This window comes from Sceloporus occidentalis, unplaced genomic scaffold (assembly GCF_023333645.1).
Source record: "Sceloporus occidentalis isolate IW3139 unplaced genomic scaffold, rSceOcc1.0.p SCAF_1, whole genome shotgun sequence".
Classification (NCBI taxonomy): Eukaryota; Metazoa; Chordata; class Lepidosauria; order Squamata; family Phrynosomatidae; genus Sceloporus; species Sceloporus occidentalis.
The window spans coordinates 111,972,788-111,996,059 of NW_028316981.1; positions in this window are offsets into that span (position 1 = coordinate 111,972,788).

Sequence of the window (23,272 nt, forward strand, 5' to 3'; positions counted from 1 at the left end):
TATTTTCTCATGTGTGATCAGTAATGAAAAGCACAGGCCAGAGACTATTGTTGTTGACTGCCTTCCAGTGGACTTTGGCCAATGGTGACCCCATGAACAAGAAAACTCCAAGTCACTCTGTTATCAACAGCCCTGTTCTGGCCTTGGCAAATTCATGACCCTGGCTTCTCTGACTGAATCTACCCAGCTTGTCTTTCTCATTTCCTCTTTTCCCCAACTTTACCAAGCATGATTGTCTGTCCTAGTGAGTTACGTCTTCTCATTATATGGCCAAAGTTCAACAACCTCAGTTTAGTAATTGTTACTGTTAAGCAAAGTTCAGGCCTGATTTGCTCTAGCACCCATTTATAGGACTTTTTAGCAGTCCATAGAGACTGACTTCAACTTAATATTATTGGGGGTGGGGAAGGATTCCAAAGTCATGCAATGTTTAGTAAGTCTTAGCAAGCAGAGTTAGGAGATTTGAACAGTTAGTTTTTGAAATAAGTGATATCTTTACAAACCATTGTTAGTGCTTAATAAAATTCTGTTTGATAAATTCAAGATGTCATTTGCTACCTTGTGAAAATACCTGATGGAGAATAGTTTCCTTAAAGCAAGGCAGAAAATGGCTGGTGCAAGTATAGGCAGCAATGATTGACTCCAAAAAAGCACAGACTTATAGAACACTTCACAGAAAATAATAATGGAAAGCTTCAAAATGCACAAAAACCACATCAGAAACCAGTGATGTAAAATGAGTGCAAAATTATTGTACAGAGGATGTATTAAACTGTTAAGTCCTGAGGTTAATAATGAGAAAAATGAGTAACAGACAAGGGCAAACTGATGTTTTACAATAAAATTTCAATAAAGGGGGAAAAGCCAATGAGACAGAAACCCTCAGAAAGTCAGTTTTTGACAGTGGGAATTATTGAGAATCTTGCCCTTTGTTACAGAACAACGTTGCTCCTTTGTGCATACTCAAAAGTATGTCCAATTGGCAGAAGCAAGGAACATTACTCTAGAAATAGATTAAAGAATGATGCATACACAGACACACACACATTTGGTTCATAACTGAAGGAATAGGAGCTGGTTGTCTTTTTTTTTTCATTTCAGCTATACAGTTTCAGACATTTTATACCTAACTTAAGAGAGCAAGTTTGGTGTAGTGGTTTGACTAGGATGCTGGGATTCAAGATTTTTTGTACCTTGGATCAGTCATTAATTGAAACGTAGTCAAGAAATCAGAAGAAGACTAGGACTTGGAAGAGCAACTATTAAGGTACTAGACAAGATTCTGAAATGTAATGATATGTCATTGAATACTAAAATTAGGATTGCCCATGCCATTGTATTTCCCATTTCTATGTATGGTTGTGAAAGCATCACATCTCAAAAGAGTTTATTTTCTTCCTATCTGCTTTCTTTATTCTGACCTCTTCACTGTCCTTTTCTGAAATCCACTTGCATTTCTGGGATTTACCTTTCCATACATGGTAGGACTCCTTTCTGTAGAACTTAGAGCATAACTATGCTTGTGTGGAAATCAGTGTGATAATCCTGTAATTACTGCAATCTTTTGTGTCTTCTTTTTTATGTATATGAATGTATATTGATCTTTTCCAGTCTGTGGTCACAGCTTTGTTTTCCATATTTGTTGGCACATTTTTGTTAGAACTGAACTTGATGCTGTGGATTGCAGTAGTTCTATTGGCATGTCATAAGAATATTATACTGTGGATGGCTAAAAGAACAAATAAATGGGTCTAGAGTAAATCAAGCCTGAACTATCCATAGAAGCCAAGATGTTTACACTGAGACTGTCATGAGAAGACATGGCTCACTGTAAAAAACAGCAATGCTTGGTAATGTCGAAGGTACTAGGGAAAGAGGAAGACAACATTACAGATGGACAGACTCAATCAAGGAAGCTTAGCAAAAAATACACTTTTTACATAATGGATAAGAGATCATGTGTGGAGTTATTGTTGTTCTCAAGTTTGTCTTTTTTTTAAAAAAAATAACAAGGCAATGTTTTTGTTGTCTTCAAGCATTCAGTGAAAATTCCCAGCACCAGCAGCCACATTTTAATATTATACAATGGGTGAGAGGTTTTTTTTTAAACAGTGTATATCACAAAACAAAAACCAAAAATTTCAAGGGATTGAAAGGCTCCGCACTTGTGGTTCATATAAATTTATTTGTCCATTCCTTCTCATGGCTTCAGGTATGGGGGTAATGTCAAGGTTGTTAGAACATTGTTCTTTCTTTGCAAAAAAGCTTTCTCCATACTGGGGCTCAACGTTGAGAGAAACACTAAAGCAATCTTCAGGATGATTGGCTGAGTTGCTTGCAGTGTTATGTTAACTCTCTGTTGATTGACTAAATTGTCCAGTTTGTCATAAACAGTCACTTTTTACAGGTAACATGACATAAAGAGGTACCAGTTCTCAATAAGTAAGCAGTTCTGTTGTGGGGACCTCTTGCTTCTTTGAACTAGACTGGAACAGCCCTTTGTCAGTCCCTTGGGATGATAAATGTTGCATGTTTTTGTTACTGTCCTTGCCAAGGGTAGTTTCAAAGTGAAGCCAATGGTGTAGTGTGATTCAGAGAATAGTATTTGTACTTTTGAAAGAAATTATGAATGCCACCCCCTAACCTGTTCTTCAATACTGAAGAAATTGCATGTCAGCCATGTACCATGAGTTCCATTCTATTAAAGCTTCCTCTGTTCTGCCACAAATTTGCCTGCTATATTCTCATTTTTCCTTGAATGTTTTTTGTTTTCTTCCTTATTTCACTGGGGAAAGGCTTTAAATGGTTTTTCAATAGATTTACTATTTCATCAAAATTTTATAGCTTGGTTTTTCAAGGGTTAATGGGGTTTTCATTAAACTGAAGGTGAGGCAACTTGTACACACACCTGCATGCTTCCACTCACCCACGCACACACAACTATATAGACACAGAACTGATGGCAATTGCTTCCTTTTATCTTCATCTGTTGTATCATTAGCAGGGCAAAAGTAAGCCAGTATCTCAAAATATTTTGCTCAGTTTTACTGCTGTTGATTAAGCTGTGAAAGAGTCCCCCATGTAGCAGCCATTGTCTTTCACTCTAAACAGTTAGGAGAAAATAAAACTGTACCCCTTCCTTGCTGGCTTCTTTTAATAGGCTTCTGAGTTCAGTGCCACTTCATCCCCATATGTTATGCAACAGGCAGTGGGACGCATTGGTCTTTAATAGCTTATGTATTATCAGCTTGGCAAGACCTTGGACCAAAGGCAATGTTATGTTCTATTCCATAAAAGTACATTTACAATCTAGAAGAAACTTCCCCCAACCTGTTACCTTCCAAGTACGTTGGAGTACAATGCCATCATTCCTAACCAACACAGCCAACTTCCTGGTGTTAGTGGCCATTGTAATCATGAAATGCGCTTGACTGGGAAAATGTCAGCAACCCTGGAATTAAAAAAATCCCAGTACTTCAGAGAAGAGGGATAATCAAATCTAAAGCTCAGTATGGAAATAATATTTTCTATTATTTAATTCCTGATTTTTTTGACAGTCTGAAAACCCAGTTAAGAAGAAGAATAGACTTGTTCACAGTTTCCCCCCAGTATTTGAATATCTTGAAGCTTGCTGGATAATTTGTGTACATGTAGAAATAAACAGCTATTTTGTGGCAAAAATTAAATAAAAGAAGTTGCATGCAAAATGTGCAGGAAATCTAGTGGTGGTGGGACATCTTGCAAAAATGTGCTAGAATGTGCAGGAAATTTGGTGATTATGGGACTTCTTGCACAAAAAAATGTGCAGGAAATGTTGCAGTGGTGGCATGTCCTGCACAAAAACATATTTCTCAGCAAAGTAAAAATACCTCCAAACACTTTAGACTACCCATATACAGAAAGAGTACTGTATACAAATGGCTTGCATGCAGGAATGAATGATTTGAGAATTTGCAAACCAAAAACTGGTCAAGCAGAAATGAATCCATTCTGCCTTGCTTTGATCACAATAAAGTGAAGAAACCTTGTCTGTATTTTAGGTTGCATCTACATAGAACCACAGAATCATAGAATTGGAAGAGACCACAAAGGCAATCCAGTCCAACCCTCTACCATTCAGGAACTCACAATCAAAGTACCCTGACATATGGCCATCCAGCCTCCGTTTAAACACCTCCAAAGAAGGGGAGACTCCACTATATTCTGAGGGAGTGTCTTCCACTGTCAAACAGTGTCAATAGGAGTATAGTGTCTAGATCAAAGGAAATAATAGGGCCACTCTATTCTGCTCTGGTCAGGCCCCACCTGGAATATTGTGTCCAGTTCTGGGCACCACAATTTTAAAAGAATGTTGAGAAACTGGAGTGTGTCCAAAAGAGAGCGACTAAAATGGTGAAGGGTCTGAAAACCATGCCCTATGAGGAATGACTCAGGGAGCTGGGGATGTTTAGCCTGGAGAAGAGAAGGTTAAGAGGTGATATCATAGCCCTGTTTAAATACTTGAAGGGATGCCACATTGAGGAGGAAGCAAGCTTGTTTTCTGCTGCTCCAGAGACTAGGATCCAGAGCAATGGATGCAAGCTCCAAGAAAAGATATTCCACCTCAACATTAGGAGGATCTTCCTGACAGTAAGGGCTGTCTGACAATGGAACACACTCCCTCAGAGTGTAGTGGAGTCTCCTTCATTGGAGGACTTTAAACAGAGGCTGGATTGCCATCTGTTGGGGATGCTTTGATTGTGATTTCCTGCATGGCAGGGGGTTGGACTGGATGGCCCTTGCAGTCTCTTCCAACTCTATGATTCTATGATCCTTTTTGAATTGTGATGCCCAGAACAGGTGAGGCCTGTGTTAGGAAGGATCGAATTAGGGGAATTTTAATTAACTCAAATACGAGAGGCATGTCCTAACAACGCACGCACAGGATCGTGTCCCTATGTGTATACCAGAGGTCGCCTAGTCCACCTCCAAGAGAAAGAGACTCGGACACCAATGAAGTGCAATTAAACAATGAATATTTATTAAAGCCACACAACAAAAGGGATCATACACACACACACACATTCAATGCTTTAGCAGGGGAGGGGTGAGTTCGGGGAGTAAAGGAAAGAAGAGAGAGGCACCGTTGGGAATATTACCTTAGAAGTCTTCTCCAGGAAGTTAGATGCGATGTAGGATGGATGATGGATTGCAGCCATGGGAAGGGGAAAGGAAAGACTGGCCGCGGTGGCTTAAGAGCTGAGTTCCGACAGGCAAAGCTAACTTAGAGGCCCGGTGACAGTGAGTTTGTCTTCGCTCAAGTGATTTCAGCAGAGCAAGATGCTCTTGGAATCTCAGGCTCGGAATGCTCAACAAGCCCACTGAAGGGCTGAAAACTTGGACCTTATATAGGGCTAAACATATCCTCAGGCGATGGCTGCCTGCGAGACAAAGGCTTTGATTACTTGGGCTTTGTCTAAGCCAAAAGCTACACAATGGTTACACAATGCATGAGGTCTGACACTTTTCAGGAGAGCAGATACCTTGATGGCTGAGCTGTTAAATTAGTAACTGGCTCATTAAGAAGGAAGCCACATCTATTGTCTTCCTTTGCTGGTCCCTGCGAATCTGGTTTTGCAACTCCCAAAGACTTCCTCTGAAAGGTTTAATTCTACCTTTTTCCTGAGACCTTGTCAGGGCATCTGGCTACGTGGTCTCCTCGCTCTTAGGTTAATGGTGGCTGGTGGTGGGGTCAGTCAGGGGTCATAGCTTCAGACCGCATGACACCCAAAATTTTATATAAAACCATACTTGGTAACACCTGACAAAGTCAAACTAGAGTGATATTATTACTTGCTTTGATTTAGACACTATACTTCTATTGATGCAGCTTAGAATTGCATTGGCATTTTTGTTAGCTGCATTGCACTGTTGATTCATGTTCAACTTGTGGTCTTCTAGGCCTCCTAGATCCCTTTTACATGCATAGTTGTCAAACCAGGTGTCCCCAATCCTTTATCTATGAATTTCATTTTTTTCTGCCTAAATGAAGTACCTTACATTTCTCCCTGTTGAGGTTCATTTTGTTAGTTTTGGCCCAGCTTTCTTGTCTATTAAGGTCATTTTAAATATTGACCCTCTCCTCTAGGGTATTATTTATTCCTCCTAATTTGTTGTCATCTGCAAATTTGATTAGCATGCCCTCTGTTCTTTCATCCAAGTCATTGATAAAGATGTTGAATAGCAGTGGGCCCAGGACAGAATCCCGTGGTACTCCACTGGTAATTTCTCACTAAGATGAAGATAAATCATTCATGAGCTCCCTTTGGGTTCAGCTGGCCAACCAATTACAAATCCATCTAACAGTTGCATTTTCTAGGCCACATTTTACTAGCTTCTTTGTAAGAATATCATGGAGACCCTTGTCAAAGGCTTTACTGAAATCAACCATCTACCAAGCTTGTAATTTTATCAAAAGAAAGAGGAAGGAAGGAAGGAAGGAAGGAAGGAAGGAAGGAAGGAAGGAAAGAAAGAAAGAAAGAAAGAAATCAGATTAGTCTGGCATGACTTGTTTTTCAGAAACCCATGTTGACTTTTTGTGATTATGGCATTCCCTTTTAATGTTCACAGAATCTCTGTTTAACAATCTTCTCTAGAATCTTTCCTGGTACTGATGTCAGGCTAACTGGGCAATAATTGTTAGGATCTTCTTTTTTCCCCTTGTTGAAGATGGGAACAATGTTTGCCACCCTCCAGTCTGCTGGGACTTTTCCTGTTCTCCAAGAGTTCTCAAAGATTATTGCCAATGGCTCTGAGATTACATTTGCCAGTTCTTCTAATAATAATAATAATAATTTAATAATAATAATTTTTATTTTTACCCCGCCTTTCCAAAGGCATGATCAAGGTGGCTTACAAAAATGAAGGATAATAAAATACAATTAAAAACATCACAATATAAAAATTTAAAAAACATCATTACAAGGGATATGAACGGGAATCTATACAAATGACATTCACCAGGGGCAAGAAAAAAAAAGACGATATTTACAATAGTCTGGGGTCAAAGAAAACAGAAAAACAGGGGGCAGAGAAGAAACACTATTAACTAAAGTGAAAAAGCCAACTGAAATAGGTATGTTTTTAATTGTTTCTTGAAAGAAACTAATGATGCGGAGGAACGGAGCTCTACAGGAAGCTTATTCCACGATGAGGGGGCGACGATAGTAAAAGCCCTCTGTGAGGTCCTTGCCAGACGAGATTTTGGGACCTCCAACAGATTTGACCCAGATGTTCTGAGTGTGCGGGGCAGATTATATGGGGAGAGGCGGTCCTCCAAGTACCCTGGACCCAAGCCATTTAGGGCTTTATAGGTCAAAACCAACACCTTGTATTGAGCTCGGAAGCGAACGGGCAGCCAGTGAAGATCTTTTAATATAGGTGTTATATGGTCCGTCCTGGAACTACCAGCGACCAATCTGGCTGCCATATTCTGCACCAATTGTAGCTTCCGGGTTTGGTACAAGGGTTGCCCCATGTAGAGCGCATTGCAGAAATCCAACCGAGAGGTTACCAAAGCATGTACAACAGTTTCAAGGTCCCCTCGGTCCAGGTAGGGGTGCAGCGGGCGTATCAGCCGAAGCTGATAACAAGCACTCCTGACCGTCGCATCCACCTGGGATGTTAGCTGGAGCGACGAATCAAGGAGTACTCCCACACCGAGTCCTTCAAGGGGAGCGTGACCCCATTCAGGACAGGATGTCAGATCTCACCACCCGGAACCGGGGAACCTATCACCAGTACTTCCGTTTTCCCTGGATTCACACTGAGTTTGTTCTCCCTCATCCAGCCCATTACCGACGCCAAGCAGGCATCAAGAGGAGAGATGCCGCCCTTAGTTACTGCATCAGTTGGAGACACAGAGAAAACTATCTGGGTGTCACCAGCGTACTGATAACACCGTGCCCCGTGTCTCCAGATGATCTCTCCCAGCGGTTTCATGTAGATGTTAAAAAGCATAGGTGACAAAATCACTCCCTGAGGGACACCAGATGAAAGGGCCCTCTTGTCGGAGCGACAGTCCCCAAGCTCCACCATCTGGAATCTACCTGAGAGGTAGGACCGGAACCACTGCAGAGCAGTGCCCCCGATACCCAACTCCCCCAGGCGTTCCAGAAGGATATCATGGTCGACGGTATCGAAAGCTGCTGAGATGTCCAAGAGCACTAACAGGGACACGCTTCCCCTGTCCATGCTCAGACGGAGGTCATCAACTAAGGCGACCATGGCAGTCTCAACTCCATAGCCCGCCCGGAAGCCGGTTTGAAATGGGTCCAGAAAATCGGTGTCATCCAAGATCGATTGAATACTCTTGGATGTAGTTCATCTGGTTCTGGGGAGTTAAATTCATTTAGATTAACGAGATATTCCTGTACTACCTCTTTACTTATTCTGTTCTGCATTTCCCTTTTTGTGTCCTCTGCTCCATTTTCCTCAGGTTGAGCACCTGTTTTCTTTTGTGAGAAGATTGAAGCAAAGAAGATGTTGAGTAGTTCTGCCTTTTCTCTGTCTCCTGTTAGCTTTTCACCATCTGCTCCATGCAATGATCTTTCTATTTGCTACAGATTAACCAAAAAGGCCCTTTTTATTGTTTTATTTTATTAATCTGAGCTCATTCTGTGTTTTAGCTTTTCTGACTTTACCCATATATGTGCTAGCTATTTGTTTGAATTCCTCCTTGGTGATTTCCCCCTTTTCCCATTTCTTATACATTTCCAATTTAAAACTTAGCTCCATTGAAAGTTCTTTTGTCATTCATCCTGGTTTCTTGAGACACCTCCTTTTTTTCTCATCATTGGAACAGTTTGAAATTATGCCTTCAGTATCTCCCTTTTGAAAAACTCCCTTCTATCCTAAACTCCCTTCTCTTTTAGTATTCCTGACCATGGGATCACCCCCAGTATTTCCTTAAGTTTACTGAAATCAGCTTTCCTAAAGTCTAGAATGTGTGTCTGACTACAGTGCAGAATTAATGCAGTTTGACACTACCTTAACTGCCATGGCTCGATGTTATGGAATTCTGGGACTTGTAGTTATATCAAATATTTACCCTTCCCTCTCAGAGAGCTCTGGTGCTGCAACAAGTTACAGATCCCAGGGTGGAGCCATGAAGATTTAAGCGGCATCAAACTGCACTAATGCTGCACCATGGCAGCAGCCTTAGTTGTGCTTAAAGTAGTCTGTATCAGCATGATGAGACTGTCTAATGAGAATCTTCAAACCTTAAAAATAGATCTCACATCCAGCAGGACTGTGACATACCAACTATGTTCTTTATTGTGTTTGGCAACAGGTCTGTAACAGTAGTGTAGCTACAGAAGTAAACAAAATGGGGGCATTGTCCACCCAACAGCAACAAAAAATATTTTTATTTAAATCTTCCTCCAGTCCCCTATGTCTGGAGATAGCTACACTGACATAGCTATGTGTTAGATGTACATCTCCTGATGTAGAAATTCTTAGGAATATTCCCAGACTTTGAGAATTGTCACACAGTGTGTTTTCCAACCAGGGACAGGCAATAAGGATCATTTGTTTTCACTTTAGCCAGCTGTTAGGTAGTAAACACTCTGAGGAGACAGGCAGAGTGTCCCACCTTTTCTTCTCATACATTATCATCACCCAAACTCAGACTTCCATCTCATGGAGAGCCTGTACACAAAAGATGCTTTCCCACTTAGAAAAAAAAAATGCAGTTGATATGTGTGGAGGTGGAGGCAGAGATTGTATGATCCCCTTTTAAGTTGGCTATCTGCACACTCTGCACACACCTGAAGATAGCTATGAGTCAGTTAGTTATTAGGGAGAAGAGGTAAGCTCAAAATGGCTTCTAGTTTTGCGTTGGCTTGAGGTAACTGCCTTACATGTAGAAAATAGAGATTTCCTCATACAGCAAAACAGCTCTTCTGAATGCCCAGAGTCAGCATCAGCTAATCCTGCTCCATCAAAACTCATACATCTGTTATATGTATATTGCAGAGTTGCTTCAGGTTTGCTGTTTGTACATTTCATTGGATGTATATAAAATGCTTTGATGCATTATATACTAGAACATTGGAGAATAGCCATGCCTCAGCACTCTGGTAATTTCCTACCCTGTTTGAGAGATTGCCGCAGTCGCTGGGAGCTTTAAGTACTTGAAAAGCCCCAGGCTACACTTGTAAATGGAGACACATCTATGTCACAAGCTCTATTTACCTGTTTCTGAGCGTCATTTTTGTCAATGGCCCATGAAAATGTGTGGAACCAGGACAAATGACACTATGAACTGATTACTTCAAATTCATGGAGCAATAAAAATGGAAGGCTTTGGTGGCTTAAGAGAACATGACAGTTCTTTCAAGGAAACAATGCTTTACAGTTACATCATCATAATCACAGTATACTGTGTCTTATAGTCAGAAGATATTTTAACAGACTAGAATCAACTGTGTCCTTGCAAGTTCCCACAATAAACATTAGCATAAGCTCTGTATAGCAATTATAACATTAAAATACTGGCTATGTCTATTCATTAGGGGTAAACAGACAGTTCTTTTTGTGGTGGCAACATAAAGCGGCCTCTGTCTTTTTACAAAAATCTTTTATCACATATCTACAAAATTTCTCATTTATATTGAGATAAGAACAAGGATCCTTGTTCACAAACAACATCTTTCTTTCAGCTGGTATTTACATTAGTTTCCATGAGACTCCTGAATCCTTGTTGTAAGCACAATTATAGCAAGAACAAGTCTTTCAATGACAAACTGATTTTTCATACTAGAATCACCCCACCTCTAATGTATTTCTTTTCATTTTTTAAAAAAGGCAAAATGACATTTAATTTGCATGTATTTCCTTTAAGTTTACTTTTTCTTAACCTCCATTGAGAAAGCTTTTCTATCCACAAGGCAGACAGATATAAATATAAATAATAGCACTGCTGATTTTTGAATCATAGTGTTCTTTTTCCTGCTTTTTTTTTTAATTACATTGTATGGAGATGTACAAAGCTCTGCAAAGACATGGCCAGACTGTCACATTTTTTCTTATTTTTACTGCCAACATTCAGTCCTGAGTGAGAGCATATCAAAGAGCTGTAGGTTAATTTTCCACTTGGGAGGGGATGGCTATTAGGCAATTCTCCAGTCAACACTCGGAACATTGGGCCTATTTTCACTAGGGATAAGGGGATGTGACAAATTCCATGTTGTGAAGATTCTTAATTTCCTACTGTCAAGCTGATTCTGTCCTGGCTTTGTACAATATATTTTCTTCTCCCCCCAGTAAATGGTGCAGATTCTCTGTGTGCGTTATTCAAACATATTTTTTCCTATCCATTTTACAAATGTTTCTAATTGGCGGGGATGGGTGTCAGGCAAGACTTGGAGGAAAGAGGTGTAAAAATTAGTGGAAGAAATATTAACTGCTTAAGATATCCAGATGATACCATACTACTAGCAGAAAATAGCAAGGTTTGGATCAATTACTGAAGACAGCCAAGGAAGACATTGCAAAGTTAGGTTTGTTTTTGTTGTTGTTATCCACCCTCACGTTGATCTCGACCAATGGTAACCCTGTGGATGAGACATCTCCAGTACCCCCTATGCTCCACTGCTCTGTTGAGGCCCTGCAAATTTGTATCTATGATCTCCTTAATAGAGTCCATCCATCTAACATGTGGCCTTCCTCTGTTTCTGCTTCCCTCCACCTTTCCTAGCATTTTTGATTTTTCCAGTGAGTCATGCCTCATGATGTGGCCGAACTACAGCAGCCTCAGTCTAGTCATCTTGGCTTCCTGAGAGATTTCTGGTTTGATCTGCTTTAGAACACATTTGTTTGATTTCTTGGCTGTCTATGGGATCCTCAGCTCTCTTCTCCAGCACTACATCTCAAATGATTGAATTTTCTACCTATCTTCTTTCTTAACTGTCCAGCTCTCAAATCCATACATGGTAATAGGGAATACAATGGCTTCTGTGATTCTAACTTTCATGCTCAGTTGTATGTCTTTAAATTTTAGGATATTTTCTAGTTCTCTTATTGCTGCCTTCCCCATTCTTCTTATGATTTCTTGACTGCAGTCCCCACTCTGATCAATATTTGATCCCAGATATGAAAATTCTTTTACTGTTTCTATTTCCTCATTGTCTAGGTTGAATCTGTATAAATGTTCTGTGGTCATTATTTTTGTTTTCTTTATGTTGAACAATAAGTGTTTCTTTGCACTTTCCTCCTTGACCTTCCTTAGTAGGTGTTCCAAGTCTGTGATGTTTTGGCTAGCAATATGGTGTTATCTGTGTATCTTAGATTTTTGATAACCCTTCCTTCTATTTTCAGTCCTCCTTCTTCTGCGTCCAATCCTGCTTTCTGTATAATATGTTCTGCATACAAGTTGAACAGATAAGGTGAGAGGATGCAGCCTTGTCTGACCTCATTGCCAATTGGGAGCCATTCTGTTTCTCTGTGTTCTGTCCTGACAGTGGCCTCCTTTCCTGAATAAAAATTCGTCATTAGAACAATCAGATCTATTAGCACTACCATGTCTTTAACGGTGTTCCATAGTCTTTCATGATCTATGCAGTCAAAAGCTTTGCTATAGTCTATAAAGCACATTTTGATCTTCTTTTGGAATTCTTTGGTGTGCTCCATTAGCCACAGTATGTTTGCAATGTTGTCCCTAGTGCCTCTTTCTTTCCTGAATCCTGCTTGCACCTATGTATGGCTGGAGTCTATGTTGCAGAATTTTAAGTACAGTCGGCCCTTCTTATACACGGATTTTTTATACACGGATTTAAGTATACACGGTTTGAAAATGTTCCAAAAAAGTATAAATTTACCTTGATGTTCCATTTTTTATTAGGGACACCATTTTGCTATGTCATTATACTTAATGGGACTTGAGCATACATGGATTTTGTTATACACAGGGGATCTTGGAACCAAACCCCAGCGTATAACAAGTATCCACTGTATGATTTTGCTTGCATGAGCGATTAGAACTATGACCCTATAATTGCTGCAGTCTTTTGTATCTCCTGTTTTGTGGATGGGGATGTATATTGATTGTTTCCAATCTGTTAGCCATCATTTTGTTTTCAACATTAAGAAAACCAAACAATGAACACAGATGATTTACATAACTTTAAAGTAGACCACAAAGACATTGAGATAGGCAAAAAATTCGATATCATGGCTCAGTTGTTAAATTGGAGATTGCAGTCAAGAAATCAGAAGAAGACTAAGATTTGAAAGGACATCTACAAAGGAACTGAACAAGATTCTGAACTGTAAAGATATAGCACTAAATATCAAAGTCAGGACTATTCATACTGCCATGCCTAGTTTCCATAGACATTTCCTTCACCTCCTCTTATATGGCTTGTTGTAATTTCCACTTGGTATACATGGCCATCACGTCTTACAGGGTCATTGGTTTAATTAGAAAGAGAATGGGAGGAGGGGTAGACTGCCATCCTCACAGCAATATGTTTGTGTTTTGTGTTGCTTACTTGCACATGTAGTAAATGATCTTAACTAGGGTTGGGGGATAGGCAGATAAATATCAGGATTGATTTACGTCTTAGTCTTCTTTCTTTGAGATATCTTTCTGCTTCTTTTTGCTATTCTAACTTCTTGGAAATTGTGGGCTTACAAATCTTAATCCATTTACTTCTTGTATGCAGGAAAGAAAGGGGGAAAGGGTTTTCTCTTGCAGATCAAGTTTGTAAGAATTTTTGCACATTTTTTGCAATGTCTGTCATATATCTGGCCCCTTTTTGCTAAACACATACAAAAATATTGTTTTTGCAAATGCTTGGGCAAACAAACAAACAAAAATTGACAGAAAAAAATATGCATTTTTTCTTTGAGCAAAACATGTCATCAGAAGGCTAATATGTGTTGTGGCAGTTGATTTGTTTATTATTATTTCATGAAGAGGAGAGCTGAATACCTCAGTGTGTTGAGAATGTTTGTGAATATTTCTTATTTGGTAATATCCCTAGGGAGTGATGTCATTTTAGTACTGGGTCTTAACAGAACTAGAAACAGAAAAGGAAGTATAGTTCTAATAATGGAAGAGAAAGAGGAGGGTAAAGAGGTTATTTTATCAATGTATCTAATGGCTGCTGTGCCATCACGACTCTATGGTTGTTGAAGATTTGTGTACCTCTTGGAAGGGGCAGTCTTCTGTTGCACCACAGTAATATCTAGGGATGAAGATGGGCTGCTAGATATGCCTCAGCAACCCTAGTTTTGGATTATTTTTCCTACATATTCAGCCTGCTCACCTACCCTAAGGGGAAGCACAAGTGCATATTGGTTGCTTTGCAGGTAGGTAGGAATTTTTGACCATCATGCAACTGATTGGCAAGCTTATGAAAATGTGAAAGGGGCATTTTTGACTACCCTGCATTGCATAAGCATTTGGCCTGTGTGGGCTCTTTAACCTGATCCTGGTTGGTGTCTTTAACCTGATTTGGTCACATTTGTCAGGAAAGTGCAGAAAGGTGGAAACATTAAGCTACCATTGTGCACCCATGTGTCACATTTTGTCAAAAGGGATTCCTTAATTAGTTGTGTGGGAGTCAGCTGTGGGGAGAGGAATGATCTTTGGGGTTGGTCTGGGCCTGCCTTCCCCAAAATCTTTAGTCTCTAGGCTTCAGAGGAAAGGCTGATCAGGGAGGGTCTCCCTGGTCAAATTGACCAGCTGAATGATGTTGCCCATAGGAATATAGGAGTACATTGATGTGACCATATGGTGTTCAGAAACTGTATGTGAAGGACTCTAGCATTAGCTGATTTCCATATGTAGGCTTCACTGCAGGATTTGGGTGTGAAATGCAGCCCTTAGTTTACCCAGCACTAGTGTGTGTGTGTGCAGTGCATTACAAAACAAAAAGTGTGTGTACAGTGCCTTACAAAGCAAAAGAACAAGCAAGCCACAAGAAATTTACAATATTTCAATGTTAGAGGAAGCAAGACATGAAATTCAGCACAGTAAAGCAACAAGAGAGGGAATGTGAAAAATACACATTGCACATATTACACTTTAGTTTTCATGTCTTGAAGGGGATTTTTAAATAAACAATGTTATTTTGTTTGCTATATGATGTATTGTATGTGAAGCCAATCAGTTACACCAAACTCTGCATTAGAACCAGTACTGCACTAAATATGTCAAGGCAAAAAAAGCATGGAAACAAAAATTAGTTTAGAACATTTCTGTATTTGATGGTGGAATTTAGACTTCAGCAAAGGAATATATTCCATCCTCTGTCTCAAAGTTGAGAAAACCATAGTCAGAGTGACAAATCAGAGGAAACAATATGTGACATTGTCCAGTTAATAAAGCTGAAAAGGAAACCCAAAGTCTTACTTAGATGAAACACTGAGAAAAATGCAATTTCGAATAAAAACAAAGCACACATGATTGAGGAGGGCAGATTAAATGGAGATTACAACAGAACAAAAGGGAAGAGGCAACATATATCAAGCTGTGGGAGACCTTGAAGAAAAGGATCATAGAGGACATTAGGAAATCGAGTGTCAAGTTTGTGAACATAGTACAGAGTACTCTTAAATGAAAGATCTACAAAAGAAGGAAAGCTTTTGATGTAGTGCTACCAGCAGATGCTCTTTGTGAAAGACAATGATTGCACAGTGTGCAAAGAGAGATCAAAATGGAGTCCCACAGAGTGCTAGAGTCTGATCCCAGTGACTTCATGCATAGAGCACTGGGGACAATTGGAACAAGTCTCCTGTACTCCATTTCATTCAGAGAAGAAGTAAATGGGCAGGGTTTTCTCCCTTCCTTCTCATTTCCCTCTTCAACAGCTCATGGGAATGAAAGGACAAACAGGAGTAAAATACAAAAACAAGATGAACTGTAGTACAAAAGCAAATACTCAGTTGAAATTAACAATAAAGAACAGTGGGGGATCAAAAGCAGGAAAACTGGCAAAACTACTCTCAGCATGCACCAAGATTTACTGCAGAATTAGACATCAGTGGAAAAAGAGACAGAGAGGGAGGGAGGGAGCACAAATTCACCTGTGTAGCATGAGCAAATCCTGCTGTCTGTCTCAGGAGTAGCAAACTTTGATGACTGTCATGAAATGAATACACTGAGAGTTTTGAAACCAAATTAGCACAACATCTACAATCTCTTGCTTGCACTGAATGTGTTAGAAAAACTTTATCTTGACAATGACTTTGGTGATGGGAGGGGAATGCAAATAGTATATGCTTAGGAGATACTTGCCAAGAAGCCAGTAATCTATATTGTCTGCTTTGCCCTTAAAAATCAGTCAATGAGGTCACCATACATATATACACCACTATTCCTCAAATATTCTTTATATCAGTATGAAGCTATGAGTCTGTGGTTCAAGTCACCAAGAATTTTGAAACTGGGTGTCATTAGTAAAGTAATCACATCTTGGAATTTAACTCATTAACTTTTTAATTTACTGAATTTTTCCCCCTAGTGACTTCAACTAACTTCCTAGATTCTCCAACTGAGGCTGAAGTTAAAAATATGCTTTAGTGAATTAGATTGTTAGAATTGATTAGAACTCATTAGGGCGGGTGCCTCTCTCTCCATTATTTCTACTAAAACAGGAAGCTCTTCTGTTGCAGGAAATGCTGTATTGCTATTGGAAGAAATGTATCACAAGTCTTTGTTGTTGGGAGGGCTTTCTTTGGTTCACCAGAAAACTAAGGAGTTTATCACATTGCTAAAACATGCGACTTACTGCTGCCATTTTGAATTTGAATTCGGGATACATCCGGATATTATTGCATGCATTTTGCCACCAAGTTCTTAAGCAGTCAGGGTACTTTCAGAATGTACCTCTGTATTGAATGCATGTAAATAAAAATAAAATGCTTGAAGTCTTTCTGGTTCCATTGTTAGAATGAGGTTCCATTGTTACACTTTTCAGTGCCTTTTTAAGTTGTTTATTATGATATAATAGACAATCATTATATAATATTATTTAGACCCTTTCAGAATGATTTTTTAGGCCTAAAGACCTCTTAGGCATGAAAGACTGGTACCTCCCCAACCCTGCAATGCTACATGGCCCTGTATGCAAGAAAGTCACTTGGAATAGTTCTGGGAGGTTGGGGTAAATTATGATTATCTTCAATAATTTCTCCATCTCCCCTAGACTAGACTCTGGACTGATTTTGATTGTGTATTATTGTATTATATATCATTATTATGCAATATTGGTATTGTTTGTGGTGAGCTGCAGTGACCCCCTTTGCAATTATTTAATGTATTGCAGATCTACAATTGTTTTCTTGTCTTTTCCACTTTCTCTCTTTCCTCACCCTTCCCATTGTACACAGCAGCCCTGCAGAAAGTGAATAGAGAGGAGGACCCAAAGACCATATGGGAATGAAGGAGAGGTACCTTGCCAGCTACCACACATACCATCTGCCACCTCTTCCTTCCCCTCTGGGACTCTTTCCTCATAGCAGAGTGAGTTGATTCATTGCAGGATTGAGGCCCATCTAGCAGTCTCCATCAGCTTCCCCAGATGGATTGGTTTGGCCACCTGGCCTGGGGAATATATAAGTAGGACTACCTCAGGGCTAGATCCACTGCTGACAGGCTAAATGCCGAAGGGGAAGATCTCCCTCTGCTGTCACTCTCCACCACCCCTGAAGTGGCTCCCCTGGTCAACCTGCCGTCTTGCTTTTTTTGTTTGTTTGTTTTGTTTTTGCAGGAAATAAAAGTTCACCTGTTTACAGATGCACTACCTTGTCATGATAAACACTGACCATTTGTGTGGAGAGGGGAGATGTATTGCCAACAAAAGGAAGGTGGTAATGGTGCTCAGAGAGTAGCCATTCAAGTTATACAAGGTAGAGAGAGAAAGCTGGAAATGGAAAATGGTTAAACTGTTCTGGCAGAAGACTTTAAAACAGGGTGTTAGTCACTTATTCCAAATAATCTAGACAGCTATGGTAAATGCCCCCTCAGCTCAAAATACTACTGCCTAATTCCAGGTTGGTGAATGATAAAACCGCTGCCATTCAGGACTTGGTCCTGGGTGAACAAGCCGCCCTGGCATGTACTATAGAGACCCACTTGGATGAGTCTGAGTAAGAGTGTTAATTTCTCTCAATTTTGCCCACTGGGATTCTCTGTGCTGCAGCAGGCGAGACCTGGGGTGGGTAGGGAGGTAGGATTTGAGTGGTCTACCAGGGAAATGTCCCTTAGATCAGGAATCATATCCCTAGTCTGCAGGAGTTGCAAGTGTTTATTTAAGCTGGATAGCCAGGATAAATTATAGATTCTGTTGGTGTACCACCCACCCCACTACCTGAGTTTCTCTTCCTGAGCTAGCTAGGGTAGTCTTGGTGATGGAGTCTTCAAGGCTTGTGCTGCTGAGAGACATCAACATTCATGTTTGTCAGGATTGGCTCAGGACTTCATATATACCATGACAACAAGAGTCTGTTCTAACTGGTACCAGATCCCACTCATAATGCTGGACACACTCAAGACAATGTTTTCTGGACTATAGGAAGGGAAATGATGGTGATCTGAGAATAGAGGAGCTTTCTACTGTTCTGCCCTTGGAGGCCTATGGATTTGAATCAGTTCCTAATGGCTCTTGGGGAGTTTCCTGGGGCCTTGACAGGTGATCATGCTAAAGCTCTTGTTGATCTTGGCAATGGGGAAATGACAAGGGTGGTAGACATGATCACTTCTACGTGTCCCTTCAAAGACTAGAGCAACAATAGCAGAAAACATAGAGTGAGTCCAACTGAAAGCAGACTAAAATATGTCTGAGGGCCTATGGTGGGGCAATAAAGGTAGCAAAGAAAGAAAGAAAGAAAGAAAGAAAGAAAGAAAGAAAAGAAAGGCTTTTCTAACCCTATTGCTTCTGCACAGAACTGTTCATCAGTGGTCAGGGATTCATTATAATGTTGTCCAGAGGAGAATGTAAATCACCCAACAGCCCATTACAAAGAATTTGCCCACCATTTTTCAGATAAAAGTGCTTTAATTTGCTTTGACTCAGATCTAGAGTTGATGCTACAAACTGTGCCATCAGGCTTTTACAAACTGATGAGGATTGGGATTATACAATGCTGAACAGAGCTATTTTGGATATTTATATATAATATTTTAATGGATTTAATTTTTTTTAATGTTTAGTGTTTTAACTTTATTAACTTTAATTATTTTAAAATCTTAAATTTAAATATTTATCAATGCCTAGCATTGTTTTTACTTTGTATTGTTTTACATATGTTGTTGGCTACATGACACTCATTACTGGGATAAAAGTAGGATGATGATGATGATGATGATGATGATGATTGTTACTATTATTATCTTTTGCAGCAGCAGCATCTTCATCATCATCATCATCTCTACTCCATTCTCTATTTTAGTTAGACAATAAGATGGGCAAAGACAAGAGTGGGGTTGTCAGATGTGTCTGTATGTTTCTTCAAGTTGTCTGCCGACTTATGGTGACCTCATGAATTTCATACGGTTTCCTTAGGCAATGAATATGCAGAGGTGGTTTTGCCAGTTCCTCTGAAATATAGCCCGCAGCAACTGGATTTGCTGATAGGATTCCATCCAAGTACTAACCATAGCTGTCCCTGCTTAACTTCCAAGATCAGATGGTACCTTCAGGGTATTTAGCCCTCAGGCAGCTTAGTCAGACAGTGTACATATTTTGCATGCAGAAGTCATGGGTCCAAAATACAATCTACATCTGTAGTTTTAATGACCAGGCTTGTCAGATACTGATCATTAAAACTACAGATGCTACAGCTTGTATTTGGTTGCCCTGACTCCTGCATGCAAAATATGTGCTCTGCAGAGATTCAGTTGTGCAGAAAAATACCCTACATTTGCAAAGAGACTCAAAAATTCAGATTAAAAGTAATTCACTTTTGATTCATTGGCAAATTGTAGTTTCCCAGTTATTTCTGTACTTACGGTGCATTGGTGCCTTCTAACTTCTTATTAACATTTAACAAACATGGAATTTGAAAACTGAGCGAAAAGTATGGCGGGTTATAGACCGGCAGCCGCTGAGGCCCCGATCCGCCGCTTTTCAGGCTGCGGGGAAGCAGCAAAACGCCGCTTCCCCGCAGCCTTCAAGCCCCAAGGACACCCCGTGGCGGCGGGGAGGGGGAGAAAGGGGCCGCTTGGCCCCTTTCTCCCTTGCTTTGCTGGGCGCAGCCATCTGAAGGCTGCGCCCAGCGAAGCAAAGCGGCGCCGCGGACCAGAAAGGAGCTCCGAAACGGAGCTCCTTCCTGGTCCGCGGAAAGGGCGCCCTAGGCGCCCTGCCGCAGATTGAGTATGTCACGTCCGCACCGCCCCGTCTAGAGGCGGTGCGGCCGTGACGTCCTGACGGCGGCAGCCATATGGAAGGGCCGCCGCCGTTTAGTGCGTGACGAGCACGCACTAGGGTTAGGGCGGTGCGGAAGCACCACCCTTTTGTAACCCTAGTGCGTGCTCGTCACGCACTAAAGTGCCGGTGTGTAACCGGCCTATATGTTGGAAAGAAAGAAGAGATATAGATAAGTGAGAAACTGAAACAAAAATGTTGTAAACTGGACTGTGTGTCTTGAACTGACAGTTGCCAGGTATTCTGGTCTCCCACCATACCAGACAATAATCAGTCAGAATATAGGTTTTGTAAACCATCTGGAGAAAAGATAAAATAATAATTTTTAAAGGTACCAGTAAAAAAAAAAAGTGTTACCAGAAGGCCAACAGTGACAATCTCCATGGCATTTCTGTAAATTCCATGGCCTGGCCCTTCTGAAATAGTTCAATTAATGAGCTAATTAAAATAATTTAACAAAACAAACTATTCCAAGCAGTATATGCCTCATTTCTAATGGTCAACATTGTCAAATTAATTTTAAACCTAACTTTTCAAGCCCTGATGTAGACAGTTTTATTTTTCAGAATTGATATGTCAAGTGAAGCTGTACAAGTGTTAGGCTGGACAAAGCCAATAAACAAAGTGAATCTTGACAAGTCAGAGTCTATGGATTCCAGGGCCAGCAATTGGGTAATTGATCTGCCCTGGATGGCATTGCACCTCCCTTGAAAGAACAGATACATAGCCTCAGAGTACTACTGGATTCACCCATGTCACTTCAGGTCCAGCAAGCCCAATAGGAACAACTTGATCACAATAGTTCATGCACTCATAGTTCCACATTATGATTACTATACTACATTATGTGCAGAGCCTTTGTTGAAGATGACACAGATACATTGCTAGCAGAACACCATGCAGAAACCATATGACACCAGTTGCAAAAGATTACTCATGATAAAATCAGTTTTACCAGTTGTTTTACTGCTTGCACTCTCCCTGATATTTTTGGTTATAGAATGGGACATGTGTACCACAAATAAATAATTGAAGATTATTTACAAGTCTAGAAAATGATCTTATGGTCATTAACTGGGTGAGGTACTTATAATGCCATATGACAGGAGTAGGCAACTGCCAGAGGTCTGGGGTTTTCATCTTCTCCTGGGATCTCCTAAATCCTTACTCACTTTTCAGATCTCTTCTGTTTCTTGTACTGGTTTTTGTTTGTTTGTTTTTTGCCCCAATGACCAATCACTCTCTTTGATTGTTAAAGAAAGTGTGGTCTGAAGTTAAATCTGATGGATGTGATTTACTGTTTTGTTCTTTTCTCTGTCTGAGTTGTTTTAGGTCGCTGAGGACTTTTTGAGAAACCAGGAGTGAGGAGACAAAGAATGTGGTTGGGAGCAGTAAATAAAGGGAGACTGTAGACTGTGTAGAGGGTGTATGCGTGTGTGCTGCACTTTGCCCACACCTGCCTTACTGGAATTACAATAATGCAAAACCTTTAGAAATTTCCATGCAGCTATCAACATGTTTTCACTTTTTGGAGTCAGAAATGACATATGAAATGAAATACATCTGATCTGTATTACCTTGGAGCTTGAAAATTCAAATAGCTGTAGAGAAGCATTTGAAATTTCTTTAAGTGTTTTCCCATTTATTTCTGTATTCTTCTACTGAATCTTTGGACCTGATCTTATATTTCACAATAGAGTTTGCTCTGGGATTGGATTAAGTCCCCATATCATTCTCTCTCATAACTGCCATATGGGAGACACTTCCTAATACTACCGTTATATTGCTAGGGAGCTTGTGAATTAAACAGCCACTTAAGTGAAATCAGTTGCTCATCCATTCCCATGAGATGATGTCCTCTCTCTTGTGAATGGAAAAAAAACCCAGTCCAATTGGTATTTCTATTCACACACTTTTTTTTTCAGAGACACAACACAGAGAAATGGCTCCCATGAAGTTATGTGAAGCAATTTTAATAACTGTCTGTGCCTGTATGTGTACATCATATACACATATATACAAAATATTTCAACAATGTTCTCTCTCTCTCTCTCTCTCTCTCTCTCTCTCTCACACACACACACACACACACACACAGAGAGAGAGAGAGAGAGAGAAAGAGAGAGAAACTATCCTATCTGGAAGTGCCTTCTGGGGCTTAGAGGTGCATACATCCAACAGTGGAAAGAGCTTGTTAAATCAGGACCGTGAAATGGTCTTTTTCCATTTTCAGATTTATGACAGAATGTAACTCATAATAATTTGTCTCAAGCAGTATAGTCTTCAGCTAAGTAAAGCTTTTAATTTAGCTCCAACTGAGAAATATTGTTTTTGTTTCTCCTAACAAAAGGTGTTGTCTGCTTTAACAAAGATTCAGTTAGCATTTGTGTCCCCCCCATAAAATCCATTATTTAAATATTTTTTACTGTAGAAAATATTTGATGGGTGTGTACATGTGCACACAGACATGTGCATGCATGCATAGCTATAACAAGAACTATGGCAACCTGTGATTCACTAGAGAGAGTATTCCGTATCTCTTGGGTCTGATAAACAAGAGCCTGTGTATGTGCTGAATATGCTGGACAGAACTATGAACTCCTAGGAGGCAAACAAGACTAAGAAGAAAGCTGCCTGCTATTCAAAGTGGTAGGGCAGTTCAATGGCAGATTCAGGATGAATGCACTTTATTCCTGCTGTTCACTGCTGATAGATTGTTTTGAAAACATTCAGGGCTGCTACCAGTGTTCTTTGCAAAGCAGGGCTGTCACAATTCTAAGTGGGGGGTTAAATAAATTCATTTTGAATCCATGATTTTCTCACACCCAAGTGAAACTTAATCTGTTTAATCTGTAGCT